The sequence below is a fragment of the Triticum urartu genome, chromosome 3A, assembly GCF_056163025.1.
Source record: "Triticum urartu cultivar PI428250 chromosome 3A, HENAU_Tu73, whole genome shotgun sequence".
NCBI classification, from domain to species: domain Eukaryota; kingdom Viridiplantae; phylum Streptophyta; class Magnoliopsida; order Poales; family Poaceae; genus Triticum; species Triticum urartu.
The window spans coordinates 349,284,237-349,298,362 of NC_141875.1; positions in this window are offsets into that span (position 1 = coordinate 349,284,237).

Sequence of the window (14,126 nt, forward strand, 5' to 3'; positions counted from 1 at the left end):
TCGACGAGAACATGGTATTGAAGAACATAGAGAGATAAGAAGCCATCTAGCTACTAGCTATGGACCCGTAGGTCTGAGGTAAACTACTCATGCTTTATCGGAAGGGCAATAGGGTTGATGTAGATGCCCTCCTTGATTGAATCCCCCTCCGGTAGATCATCGAAAAAGGGCCCAAGATGGGATCTCACGGGACCAGAAAGTTGCGGCGAAGGAAAAGTATTTTCATGGATGCTTCTGATGGTTTGGGAATATATCTGAATTTATAGGCCAAGGAAGGAGGTCGGTGGATTCCTGAGGGGGGCACAAGCTAGGGGCGCGCCCCTACGGCTTGTCGTCGCCTCGCGGGTCTTCTGACTTCATCTCCAAGTCTCGTAGGTGTCTACTGGTCCAAGAAAAATCATCGTGAAAGTTTTATTCCGTTTGGACTCCATTTGAAATTCCTTTTCTGCGAAACTCAAAAACAAGGAAAAAACAGAAACTGGCACTGGGCTCTAGATTAATAGGTTTAGCCCCATATATAATATAAAATAGCATATTAATGCATGTAAAACATCCAAAACAGATAATATACTAGCATGGAACAATCAAAAATTATAGATACGTTGGAGACATATCAACTGGCAGTGGGAAACCGATTGGAGAAGAGGCGGGAAACCAATGGGAGGATGTAACATCCCAAATTTTCAATTTGGAATGTTATACGTAGGTCATTCATGCATATCATATTTTATTTGCATTTCATTTTGCAATCCTCGAAATTCTAATCAACTCAAGGACCCTCGGAGAGAGTTGGGGATTTCACTGTGTTCATATTTGAATTTTATCAAATATCAAAACAAGGATCATTTGTTTTATTATTTTTCTCTCCGAAAATATTTCATATAAAAATATAAGAGAGGAGATAATATGACTTCTCCAAAATAAATGAAATATAGGAGGAAAAATATTAAAGTCGGATATTTGATTTTATTCAGATTTTATTGCTATTTTATTTGCATAGGAAAAATTTATGCATTTTTCAAAAATTGCTTTTTAGGCCAACAAAATGCTCACCTTGTTCTAAATATTTTATTTAGACGGTGAAAATTTGTTTTGGTATTTTTAGTTTTTTATTTATTTTTCTAGGATTTCTTTTCGGTGGAATATGTTTAAAAAAAGAGAAAGCCCGCCGGACCGAACTCGGTCGCGGCCCAGCTGGCCCAGCCAGCCCCGCATCGTCGTCGTCTCCGAGCCGGACTCCTTGAGGGAGTCCGAGCCGCCGCCGCCATGGCTTCGCCCCTCCCGCAAGACGCCTCCCCTCCCCCTTTAAAAGCCAGACCCGGGGCCCCCTTGGAGCCCCAAGTCGCTGCCGCCAGCCCCGCCGCCGCACGCCGCCGCTCGCTACTGCTATGTCTTGAGCTTGCGTTGGTTTTCCACGAAGAGGAAGGGATGATGCAGCAGAGTAGCATAAGTATTTCCCTCAGTTTTTGAGAACCAAGGTATCAATCCAGTAGGAGGCCACGCTCAAGTCCCTCGTACCCGCACAAAACGATAGCTACTCGCAACCAACGCGATTAGGGGTTGTCCATCCCTTCACGGTCACTTACAAGAGTGAGATCTGATAGATATAATATTTTTGGTATTTTTGATATAAAGATGCAAAGTAAAAAGTAAAGGAAAAGTAAAAAAGCAAAACAATATTAAAGTGATGGAGATTGATATGACGAGAATAGACCCGGGGGCCATAGGTTTCACTAGTGGCTTCTCTCAAGAGCATAAGTATTCTACGGTGGGTGAACAAATTACTGTTGAGCAATTGACAGAATTGAGCATAATTATGAGAATATCTAGACATGATCATGTATATAGGCATCATGTCCGTGACAAGTAGACTGAAACGATTCTGCATCTACTACTATTACTCCACTCATCGACCGCTATCCAGCATGCATCTAGAGTATTAAGTTAAAAACAGAGTAACGCCTTAAGCAAGATGACATGATGTAGAGAGATAAATTCATGCAATATGAAATAAACCCCATCTTGTTATCCTCGATGGCAACGATGCAATACGTGCCTTGCTGCCCCTTCTATCACTGGGAAAGGACACCGCAAGATCGAACCCAAAGCTAAGCACATCTCCCATGGCAAGAACTACCAATCTAGTTGGCCAAACCAAACAGATAATTCGAAGAGACTTGCAAAGATAATCAATCATGCATATGTAACATCCCAAAATTCTAAATTTTGGAATGTTATATTAAATAAATCACTTTGATTATTTGTTTGATTGTGAGTGATTGATTGTGTGAAACTGAGTGGAATTTGAAACTTTCTGAAAAGTTGAATGAAAGGGAATGAAATGACTTTCCCAGACTTTCACTTTGCATTTTTGATCTCAATGAATTCAAATTTTATTTCACCACAAAACCCTAGAGTGAAGAAAATATGACTTCTTCCATTTAAAATGAAAAGGGTTTTGAAACGATTTGAATTCCTTTTGGACATATTTCAAATTCAGAACCTTTATGCAACTCAATGATTTTCATGAGAGAAGATAAAATGACTTCTTCAAATTATATGAAATAGAGTTGGAAGTGGTTTGAATTTCAAATTCAAAACCATTTAGGAGTTATTTGACTTTTAATCAAATTATTTTTCTCCTAAAATTAAATAAATTTGAAATCATGTTGGTATTTTACAAATGATTTTTGTTGGGTTTTAATGCAATAGTAGCACTGTTTGGTTTATTATTACTTTTTTTTGAATTTTATTTGTAGATGAAAATATGTTCATCTTTTAGGATTTCTTTTTATGAACATTTTGATATATATATATATGTCCTACATAAAAATACTATAGGTTTTTCTATATTTAGTTTTTTCCCTCTCTGATTTAATTCAAAAAAAACCAGCGTGCGGCTAGGACAACAGGCCCAGCAACACCGCAGCCCACCAGCGCGCCCGAGCCTGCCAGCCCAGCTCCGCGCCAGACGCCCAGAGCCCCTTCGCCTTGGTCGCCCGCTCCCCTCTCGCTCGCCCTAGTGCCGCTGACCGCAGGGCCCCACTGCCCGATCACTCTTGCCTGCGACCTTCTTCCTCCCCACGCCAGAACCACGTCGCCGCCGCCAAATCCCAGATTTCTCGGGATCCTCTCCTCGATCTGCCCCCTCCTCCAAGCACCCTCCCCCTATATATACTCATCTCCCTCGACCGATTCCGCCCCAAAGCCCCCACCGAGAACCCCCGCCTCCTTCTCAATTGCTCGCAGGAGCCGAGCGCCCCCGCCGCGCCATTGCCGCCCCACCGAGCTACTCCGACCCCCTCGCCGCCTCCCGAGACCACCTCCACACTCCCCTCGCTCATCCGCACCTCCCCGTGCGCTCGTGCGAGCCCGAAACTCACCGGAGCGCCGCCACCGCCGGCGCCCGAATGCCACCGCCGCCTCGACCTCGCCGTCGACCGTCTCCGACCAACTCCACTGGCGCCACGACCACCGTTGGACTCGTCGTCGTCTGCTTCATCTCCCTGGCCACCCCACTGATGCCGAAGATCACCGGAGCGCCGCCACCGTCGTCGCCCGACGCACCCGCCGTCGACCACCACCATCGCGGTGAGCTCTCTCTCTCCCTCCTCATCCGTCCGATCTAGATTATACGGTCGTGATTAGATTAGATCGAATAGTTAGGTTTTTTACTAGATCGGTTTAGCTTCGGTTTATTTACAGTTTAGATCTAATCGGTTTAGCTGATCGGTCTTTCTCTTTTGGCCCGTACGCGTTTCGGTTATTTTCCGCCCGAGCGCTGTTTAGTTTCAGCTCGTACACCCCGTAGCGCCTGTTAGTTTTTTTTTGTTATTTTCGTTTCTGTTTTAAAAACAGAATAGTTCTGATTTTATATTGCTTATAACTTTTATGTTTTAGATCCAAATTGAGTGATTCTTTTTGCATTAGATTCAAAATTTCTTGAAGTTTCTGGTAGTTACATTGGATTTCAAATTTGAGTAGTCTAAAATCTAGTTTGATGAAATTTATTCAAATCACTATTTTGGTCATATTTTGAGTTTTATAAAATATTTTTGATTGATTCTTTTTGCTACTGTTTTGTTATTGTTTTGCCTATCCAGTAGCTTATAGTTATTTATTTTTAGTTTAATTTAATTAGGTTTCTTGCGAAAATAGTACTGTTTTGCTTATGTAGTTGTTTTAGTCATAAAATTAGTGTTTTTAATTATTTTTAGTTAATTCTTTGTGTAGATTTTTACATGTTGTCATATGTTTCTATTAGACTACAGTAGATAAATTTTTGTAGTTATTTATTAGTGTTTAGCTACTGTTTTAGTATTTTTTTGTTTACCTCATAGTGATAGTTGATAATAATAGTTTTATTAGTTTGAAAAGTAAATTATTTTTGCCACTTAAATATATGTTGTTATTGATTCTGTTATTTAGAAGTAAATTATTTTTCATAATTATTTTAGTATCATTTATTATTGTCTTAGTGCCTTGTTAGTTGTTATAGTTTTTCTAGTGTTAACTAGATAGTTATAGTAGTTTTTATATTAGTTCTTTTTTTGCTAGTTTTTAATTTAGTAAATTATTTTCTATTGTTGCATTAGGATTTATATTTTCTTTGCTATAGAGAAGTTATTAGAGTAATTTAGTGTTGCTACAAGAGTATTGGTTGATATTGTGTGAGTTGATTTCTCCCTTTTCCTTGAAGTTTTCTTTGGAATTTCATTTGGTTTTCTTTGATTTCATTATTATTTTCTTTATTGCCCTTTTTATTGTTATTTTGATTGCTAGAATTGTTTTCTAAGATTATTGCTTATGTGAGTATAATGTTTGACTATATAGATTTTCTCGGAGTGACGAATAGTTTATCAAAGATTCCGAGAGCATTATTATCTTCATCAAGTAATACCAGGCAAGTTCACTTTGACCATGGTTTTCCTACCTATGCTTTATTTGCATGTAGTAACACCCTTTCAATAATCCCTCCAGTAGTGTTATTGAATCTTGTAGTTGAGTAGAATGCATGAGGTAGAAACCCATCTCCCTGTTACCAAACCCGGGATGTTATATAGTTTTAATGCTACGCTATAGTAGACGGGGTTTGGTATGAGTGCACGAGAGTGGTGTGAGAATGGAGGACTCTACGCCAATGACGGCAACTCCATGATGGCATCTGCAAGGACTGCATTTTCAAGGCCGCAAGACTTCAAGGCCTCGAGATTTCGAGACTCGAGACAAGAATTCAATACACACTACTGGGTGAAGGACGGTTGATGGGCACCGTGGAGAAACCAGTGGTTGGCCGGGATGCATGGAGAAGCGCCATGACATCTTGCGGAAAGCTTCACCCAGACTCAAAGAGACGGAAGGATACTTCACGGCCGGAAGCTTACCTGTGCAACCGCAAGTCACTATGGGCTCTGGCTTGGTTGACCTTAGTGGTGACTCTGGCTGGGACGGTGCTAGCAGATGTATAACTACGGTAGGATCGGATGAGCACCGGATAGTGGTCAGAGGAACTCTTCAGAAGACCATGTTTCGGTCATCTTGTTCTCAAACACCCTGAAGTGCGAGAATGTAAAGAGAGGGATCGAATCTTGCGGGTAAAGTGTACAAACCTCTGCAGAGGGTTAAAACCTAATCGATTAGCCTTGTCCCCGGTTACGGACAATTTGAGCCTCTGGACTTGGATCTATCTCGGAACTCTCAACACCGGACTGATAAATTAATTGTGGGCAACTTATGATGATTTGGGCTATGAGACATCGGTTGGCGGAACCATGTCATGATTGAAAACTCCGTAGTACGGACTCCGGATAATTCATTTGTTGTAGGGAAAATAAAACCAGATTTTACGCAAACAACTCACACCCAGAGCCACAAAGCCATATTGCATATAGAATAGTTTTATCAATCTGCTTTCTCTTATTGTGATCCTGCTGGTACATTCAATGTACTGACCTACACGGCTGCAACGTATCATGTTGCAGGATTTTTCTCCGACGAGTAAGAGTTACATCATAGGGTTACGGTCTACACTCAACCTGCCGATGGCGTTGATGGGACTCCACACCCATTTGTTTGTTTCCGCTTTTACTACTGAGGTATATATCAGTTTTACGTTATTTATACATGTGATTGCACTTTGATATATACATTGATGTACTGTGTGTGCCAGCATATCGATCCAGGGATGGCACAGATACACAGAGGCTTGACCGTCTGAGGTCGGGTCGCTATAGATATGGTATCAGAGCACATGTTGACTGTAGGACGTGACCCTAGAGATCGGAAAGCCCTAGGACAGGAAATCTCTAAAAAAATATTTTCAAAAAACATCCCTTACTCCTTATCTTTTCTGATTTTATAAAATATCCTCTCTTACCTCAAATAGTTAGAATATACCCCTTTCCCTTTTGACCACACGGAGGATAAACTGAAGCCGCTCCAAGAAGGACAAGATATCAGACAACCGATGACCATTTCAGAGTAAACAGGATTTCACCATGCGTTATAAAAGATGAATCTACAACAGTTGAAGACTCTGAAGACTTGAAGAATCTGAAGAATTATTTGACATTTAGAAGACCAAACTCCTATTATATACTTACGTTAGATGCAGCAATTTGTGAGTTGTTATTTGTTTGATGTTTTTTCGACAGCCACAAAATAAAAACTCATTTCTTCAAAACTATTGTTTGTATTGTGTGTATCCCTCCCCACCTCTCTCTTATCTCACCCTAAAACCCTTGGACCCAGTAGATGATGAAAGAAGTTGGACTGGTATTCTCTGGACCAAAAAACCCAGCCGGAGGCAAAGCTATGGATTCAGAACATGGAGAATCACTTCGGGAGCAATTTGGTTTCAAGGAAGAATGAAGTATCGTACGCTCTTCAGTACTTTGAAGGAAATGCTGCAACATGGTGGCAGATGCATCAAGCTATACAGGGATGGAATGGAGCAAGGACTTGGGAAGAATTCAAGAAGACTCTGACAAGATCTCGTCTTATCCGGAAGCACCATGATACCCCAAGAAATAAACCTTGTGCCTGCAATATTTGCGGAGAAATAGGACACACCCAGGAGAAACACAAGGATGGATGCCCTCATTGTGAGGAGAAACACCCAGCTGAGGAATGCCCTACTAGTCAGGTGACTTGTTTCTTGTGTGAAGGAACCACCCACTACCCAGCTCAGTGTCACATTTACCCCATGGTGCAACAAACTATTCAGAAGCAGGAAAAAGGAATGAAAGAAGACATCCGAGAAGTTATGAAAGAACCTGTGATTAACGAAAGTGTTGAAGACCCTGATGGAGAAAGCCTCAACAGATTTTTCTCCAATGCCTGTTATTCATGTGGAGAAGAAGGACATTTTTCACAGTATTGCACCAAGGAAAGAAAAGAGTATCTGGGATACTTCCCGACAGAAGTAGTGGAGTTTGATCCACAGGGAATAGAACATTTGATCAAAACGGAGAAAACCAGGAAGAGAAAACAAAGACACCCTCAGAACAACCCAATTTCCGCAAAGAGGGACAAGAGTCATATTACCTGTTTTGAATGTAAGGACGTCGGGCATTATGCCAATGATTGTCCCGAAAGGAAGCAAGGAACTCAAGGAGCAGGCACGTTCACCAAGAAGCCTCGAGACATGCCAGAAGTTATTTGTTTTCATTGCAAGGAAGCAGGACATTTTGCTAGGGATTGTACAAATCATGAGAAAGATGGAGCTGAGTAAAGGAGATGTTGATATCAGTAATAAGGGTAGTATGGAAAACACTTTTTCATGAGAATGCAGGGTTGAGTTATGTAATAGATTACTCAGAGATTGTGATAATTCATGACTCAATAAAGTTGATATGTCATATGCTGAAAGGCTTTAAGGATTTGTTATGTTTTATCTTGGAAATTAATATTCTAGGTGTACATGGAAGAAAATGAGTTGTGATGCATAAACTGGATGTTGGAAATTGAGTTTGAAGTTTTGTTTGGATGATATGAATGTGTACCCAAGGAGATATGTACCTTATTCTGAGCACCATTTTTTGTTTTACAACTGCAGATGATGACCCTTTATGAGTCTTTCCTTAAGGGCCCGGAACCGATCATGACCCTGACAAGTGATCATGATTACCCGAAGATCCTGAAGGACATGATGAAGCATATTCACCTTGAAGGAGATGCAGTCTACAAAGGCTACCCTTTCATGCAAAAGGGAGTGGAACTTTGGTATGTGGAGGTACACCTCCACCGTATGAAAGGAGTTTGCCCAAAGATGATGGGGCAGTACTTTTTCATCTCACGTGTACCACAAGCAAGTTTCTTCGACACTGTTCGTGAAGCAGCCATGGAAGCCATACGCCAGATCAGAGAAATACTTGAAGCAAGACTCCATTATACTCAGGAATACCTAAGAGAAGTGCATGCAGAGATGATGGAAATGAAGCTCAAGGCCACCACGATGAAACAGAAGATTGAAGATTTCAAGGCGCATGTCGCACAATTCCAGTGGGACTGAAGAATCCTCAAGGAGGATAAATGAATAAAGTAGGAAGTAATGCCTGACCATACCAAACCATGTGGGTGGCAGCATTTGTAAAAAAGTACTTTTTGGAATTTGGATTTACGAAAAATGGTTAAGGATGTAAGAAAAGATTTGATATGAAAATAATATGATTTATGGATAAACTAGTGCATTTTTGGTGTGGTAGTACTCCGTAAAGCCACAAGATCAATGAAGAAAGAAATGTGTTATTCATGACGGTCCATAGAAGGGAGCAGGACCAAATAAGTTGGAGTTTTGTATGATCGTCACCACAAGGGTATGAAGGAAGAAGTACTATTGGATTTAAAGGAGATGTAATGTTGGAATACGGAATGATAATCCTCGAAAGGATGAGCTAAATTTTACAAGAGTTGAAGTGGGCCATAACCCACAGGCCCCGGAGTTAATAAGAAGCAAGCACACTCTTGCTGAAGGAAGATATTTTGGAAGAAAACTCTGAGTTAATCAGCCGACATTTTTAAGAGGATACGAAAACCCGAGAGATGTGAAGAACCGTTAGATGTCTTGTTCAGCTTGCAGAAACAATGGATTTATTCGAACTCAGTTCGTCGACAAGAGAAATTATGCACTGCTTGTGAATATGCCCAAGTGTTAGAATACGTGATTCGATGTCTGCATATGTAGTAATGGTTCAAGTACGGGATGGATTGGCCCCCATACTGGAGACTTCTATCATGAACTATCATATGTTGATGGAAAATCAGAGAGCCTTGAAAACCTTAGAAGAGTGTCGACACGTCAAGCCATAAAACCATAGAATGGTAGGATGATTGCTCCATGTACCAGGCACCTGTTGCCAATCGTAGGATAGATGGTGAGATTCAACCAAACCCATTTTTCTACAGGAGAAACCATACATGGTTGACCACCATGAGAATTTTGATAGTTATTTAGTATTGGCGACAGACCAGTCAGCTAAGAAGACCCAGACTCGGAAGAACGTCACCAGGATGAAAGGACACGTGTTTGAGGAAAAGGTTATGCCCCGACCGGAAGAGCACCCGTGAAAGAGCTATTCCGGAGTATATGAGAACACCGGTACCAGCAACCCAAAAGGATGGAGTACATGAGTTTTGTCTGAACAATACCCATGCTTTTAAGTGTGGTAGCACACTAGACCCTTCCGACCAAAATATTTGCTAGAAGACCCCCAACCCCTAACCTTTTCTTGCTAGCCTCTCCGAATCTCGAGACGAGATTCATTTTAAGTGTGGTAGGTTTGTAACATCCCAAAATTCTAAATTTTGGAATGTTATATTAAATAAATCACGTTGATTATTTGTTTGATTGTGAGTGATTGATTGTGTGAAACTGAGTGGAATTTGAAACTTTTTGAAAAGCTGAATGAGAGGGAATGAAATGACTTTCCCAGACTTTCACTTTGCATTTTTGATCTCAATGAATTCAAATTTTATTTCACCACAAAACCCTAGAGTGAAGAAAATATGACTTCTTCCATTTAAAATGAAAAGGGTTTTGAAAAGATTTGAATTCCTTTTGGACATATTAGAAATTCAGAACCTTTATGCAACTCAATGATTTTCATGAGAGAAGATAAAATGACTTCTTCAAATTATATGAAATAGAGTTGGAAGTGGTTTGAATTTCAAATTCAAAACCATTTAGGAGTTATTTTACTTTTAATCAAATTATTTTTCTCCTAAAATTAAATAAATGGAAATAAGGGTAAAATGATTCCCTTCAATGGAAAATTAGGAGAAAATAAATTTGAAATCATGTTGGTATTTTACAAATGATTTTTTTGGGTTTTAATGCAATAGTAGCACTGTTTGGTTTATTATTATTATTTTTGAATTTTATTTGTAGATGAAAATATGTTCATCTTTTAGGATTTATTTTTATGAACATTTTGATATATATATATATGTCCTACATAAAAATACTATAGGTTTTTCTATATTTAGTTTTTTTCCCTCTCTGCTTTAATTCAAAAAAAAAGCCCAGCGTGCGGCTGGGCCAACAGGCCCAGCAACACCGCAGCCCACCAGCGCGCCCGAGCCTGCCAGCCCAGCTCCGCGCCAGACGCCTAGAGCCCCTTCGCCTCGGTCGCCGCTCCCCTCTCGCTCGCCCTAGTGCCGCTGACCGCAGGGCCCCACTGCCCGATCACTCTCGCCCGCGACCTTCTTCCTCCCCACGCCAGAACCACGCCGCCGCCTCCGAATCCCTGATTTCTCGGGATCCTCTCCTCGATCCGCCCCCTCCTCCAAGCACCCTCCCCCTATATATACTCATCTCCCTCGACCGATTCCGCCCCAAAGCCCCCTCCGAGAACCCCCGCCTCCTTCTCAATTGCTCGCCGGAGCCGAGCGCCCCCACCGCGCCATTGCCGCCCCACCGAGCTACTCCGACCCCCTCGCCGCCTCCCGAGACCACCTCCGCACTCCCCTCGCTCATCCGCACCTCCCCGTGCGCTCCCGCGAGCCCGAAACTCACCGAAGCGCCACCACCGTCGGCGCCCTAATGCCACCGCCGCCTCGACCTTGCCGCCGACCGTCTCCGACCACCTCCACCGGAGCCACGACCACTGTTGGACTCGTCGTCGTCTGCTTCATCTCCCTGGCCACCCCATTGACGCCGAAGATCACCGGAGCGCCGCCACCGTCGTCGCCCGACGCACTCGCCGTCGACCACCACCACCGCGGTGAGCTCTCTCTCCCTCCTCGTCCATCCGATCTAGATTATACGGTCGTGATTAGATTAGATCGAACAGTTAGGTTTTTTTACTAGATCGGTTTAGCTTCGGTTTATTTACGGTTTATATCTAATCGGTTTAGCCGATCGGTCTTTCTCTTTTGGCCCGTACGCGTTTCGGTTATTTTCTGCCCGAGTGCTGTTTAGTTTCAGCTCGCACACCCCGTAGCGCCCGTTAGTTTTGTTTTGTTATTTTCGTTTCTGTTTTAAAAACAGAATAGTTCTGATTTTATATTGCTTATAACTTTTATGTTTTAGATCCAAATTGAGTGATTCTTTTTGCATTAGATTCAAAATTTCTCGAAGTTTCTGGTAGTTCCATTGGATTTCAGATTTGAGTAGTTTAAAATCTAGTTTGATGAAATTTATTCAAATCACTATTTTGGCCGTATTTTGAGTTTTATAAAATATTTTTGATTGATTCTTTTTGCTACTGTTTTGTTATTGTTTTGCCTATCCAGTAGCTTATAGTTATTTATTTTTAGTTTAATTTAATTAGGTTTATTGCGAAAATAGTACTATTTGCTTATGTAGTTGTTTTAGTCATAAAATTAGTGTTTTTAATTATTTTTAGTTAATTCTTTTTGTAGATTTTTACATGTTGTCATATGTTTCTGTTAGACTACAGTAGATATTTTTTGTAGTTATTTATTAGTGTTTAGCTACTGTTTTAGTATTTTTTGTTTAGTTCATAGTGAAAGTTGATAATAATAGTTTATTAGTTTCAAAAGTAAATTATTTTTGCCACTTAAATATATGTTGTTATTGATTCTGTTATTTAGAAGTAAATTATTTTTCATAATTATTTTAGTATTATTTATTATTGTCTTAGTGCCTTGTTAGTTGTTATAGTTTTTCTAGTGTTAACTAGATAGTTATAGTAGTTTTTATATTAGTTCTTTTTTTGCTAGTTATTAATTTAGTAAATTATTTTCTGTTGTTGCATTAGGATTTATATTTTCTTTGCTATAGAGAAGTTATTAGAGTAATTTAGTGTTGCTACGAGAGTATTGGTTGATATTGTGTGAGTTTATTTCTCCCTTTTCCTTGAAGTTTTCTTTGGAATTTCATTTGGTTTTCTTTGATTTCATTATTATTTTCTTTATTGCCCTTTTGATTGTTATTTTGATTGCTAGTATTGTTTGCTAAGATTATTGCTTATGTGAGTATAATGTTTGACTATATAGATTTTCTCGGAGGGACGAATAGTTTATCAAAGATTCTGAGAGCGTTATTATCTTCATCAAGTAATATCAGGCAAGTTCAATTTGACCATGTTTTTCCTACCTATGCTTTATTTGCATGTAATAACACCCTTTTAATAATCCCTCCAGTAGTGTTATTGAATCTTGTAGTTGAGTAGAATGCATGAGGTAGAAACCCATCTCCCTATTACCAAACCCAGGACGTTATATAGTTTTAATGCTACGCTATAGTAGACGGGGTTTGGTATGAGTGCACGAGAGTGGTGTGAGAATGGAGGACTCTACGCCAATGACGGCAACTCCATGATGGCATCTGCAAGGACTACATTTTCAAGGCCGCAAGACTTCAAGGCCTCGAGATTTCGAGACTCGAGACAAGAATTCAATACACACTACTGGGTGAAGGACGGTTGACGGGCACCCTGGAGAAACCAGTGGTTGGCCGGGATGCATGGAGAAGCGCCATGACATCTTGCGGAAAGCTTCACCCAGACTCAAAGAGACGGAAGGATACTTCACGGCCGGAAGCTTACCTGTGCAACCGCAAGTCACTATGGGCTCTGGCTTGGTTGACCTTAGTGGTGACTCTGGCTGGGACAGTGCTAGTAGATGTAGAACTACGGTAGGATTGGATGAGCACCGGACAGTGGTCAGAGGAAATCTTCGGAAGACCATGTTTCGGTCATCTTGTTCTCAAACACCCTGAAGTGCGAGAATGTAAAGAGAGGGATCGAATCTTGCGGGTAAAGTGTACAAACCTCTAAAGAGGGTTAAAACCTAATCGATTAGCCGTGTCCCCAGTTACGGACAATTTGAGCCTCTGGACTTGGATCTATCTCGGAACTCTCAACACCGGACTGATAAATTAATTGTGGGCAACTTATGATGATTTGGGCTATGAGACATCGGCTGGCGGAACCATGTCATGATTGAAAACTCCGTAGTACGGACTCCGGATAATTCATTTGTTGTAGGGAAAATAAAACCAGCTTTTACGCAAACAACTCAGACCCAGAGCCACAAAGCCATATTGCATATAGAATAGTTTTATCATTCTGCTTTCTCTTATTGTGATCTTGCCGGTACATTCAATGTACTGACCTACGCGGCTGCAACGTATCATGTTGCAGGAATTTTCTCCGACGAGTAAGAGTTACGTCATAGGGTTACGGTCTACACTCAACCTGCCGATGGCGTTGATGGGACTCCACACCCATTTGTCTGTTTCCGCTGTTACTGCTGAGGTATATATCAGTTTTACGTTATTTATACATGTGATTGCACTTTGATATATACATTGATGTACTGTGTGTGCCAGCATACCGATCCAGGGATGGCACAGATACACAGAGGCTTGACCGTCTGAGGTCGGGTCGCTACAGCATAAAAGAATTCAGAGAAGATTCAAATATTATTCATAGATAGACTTGATCATAAACTCACAATTCATCGATCTCAACAAACACACCACAAAAAGAAGAGTACATCGAATAGATCTCCACAAGAGAGGGGGAACTTTGTATTGCGATTCAAAGAGAGAGAAGAAGCCATCTAGCAACTAACTATGGACCCGAAGGTCTGAGGTAAACTACTCACACTTGATCGGATGGGGTAGGATGATGTAGAAGCCCTCCGTAATGACGGCCCTC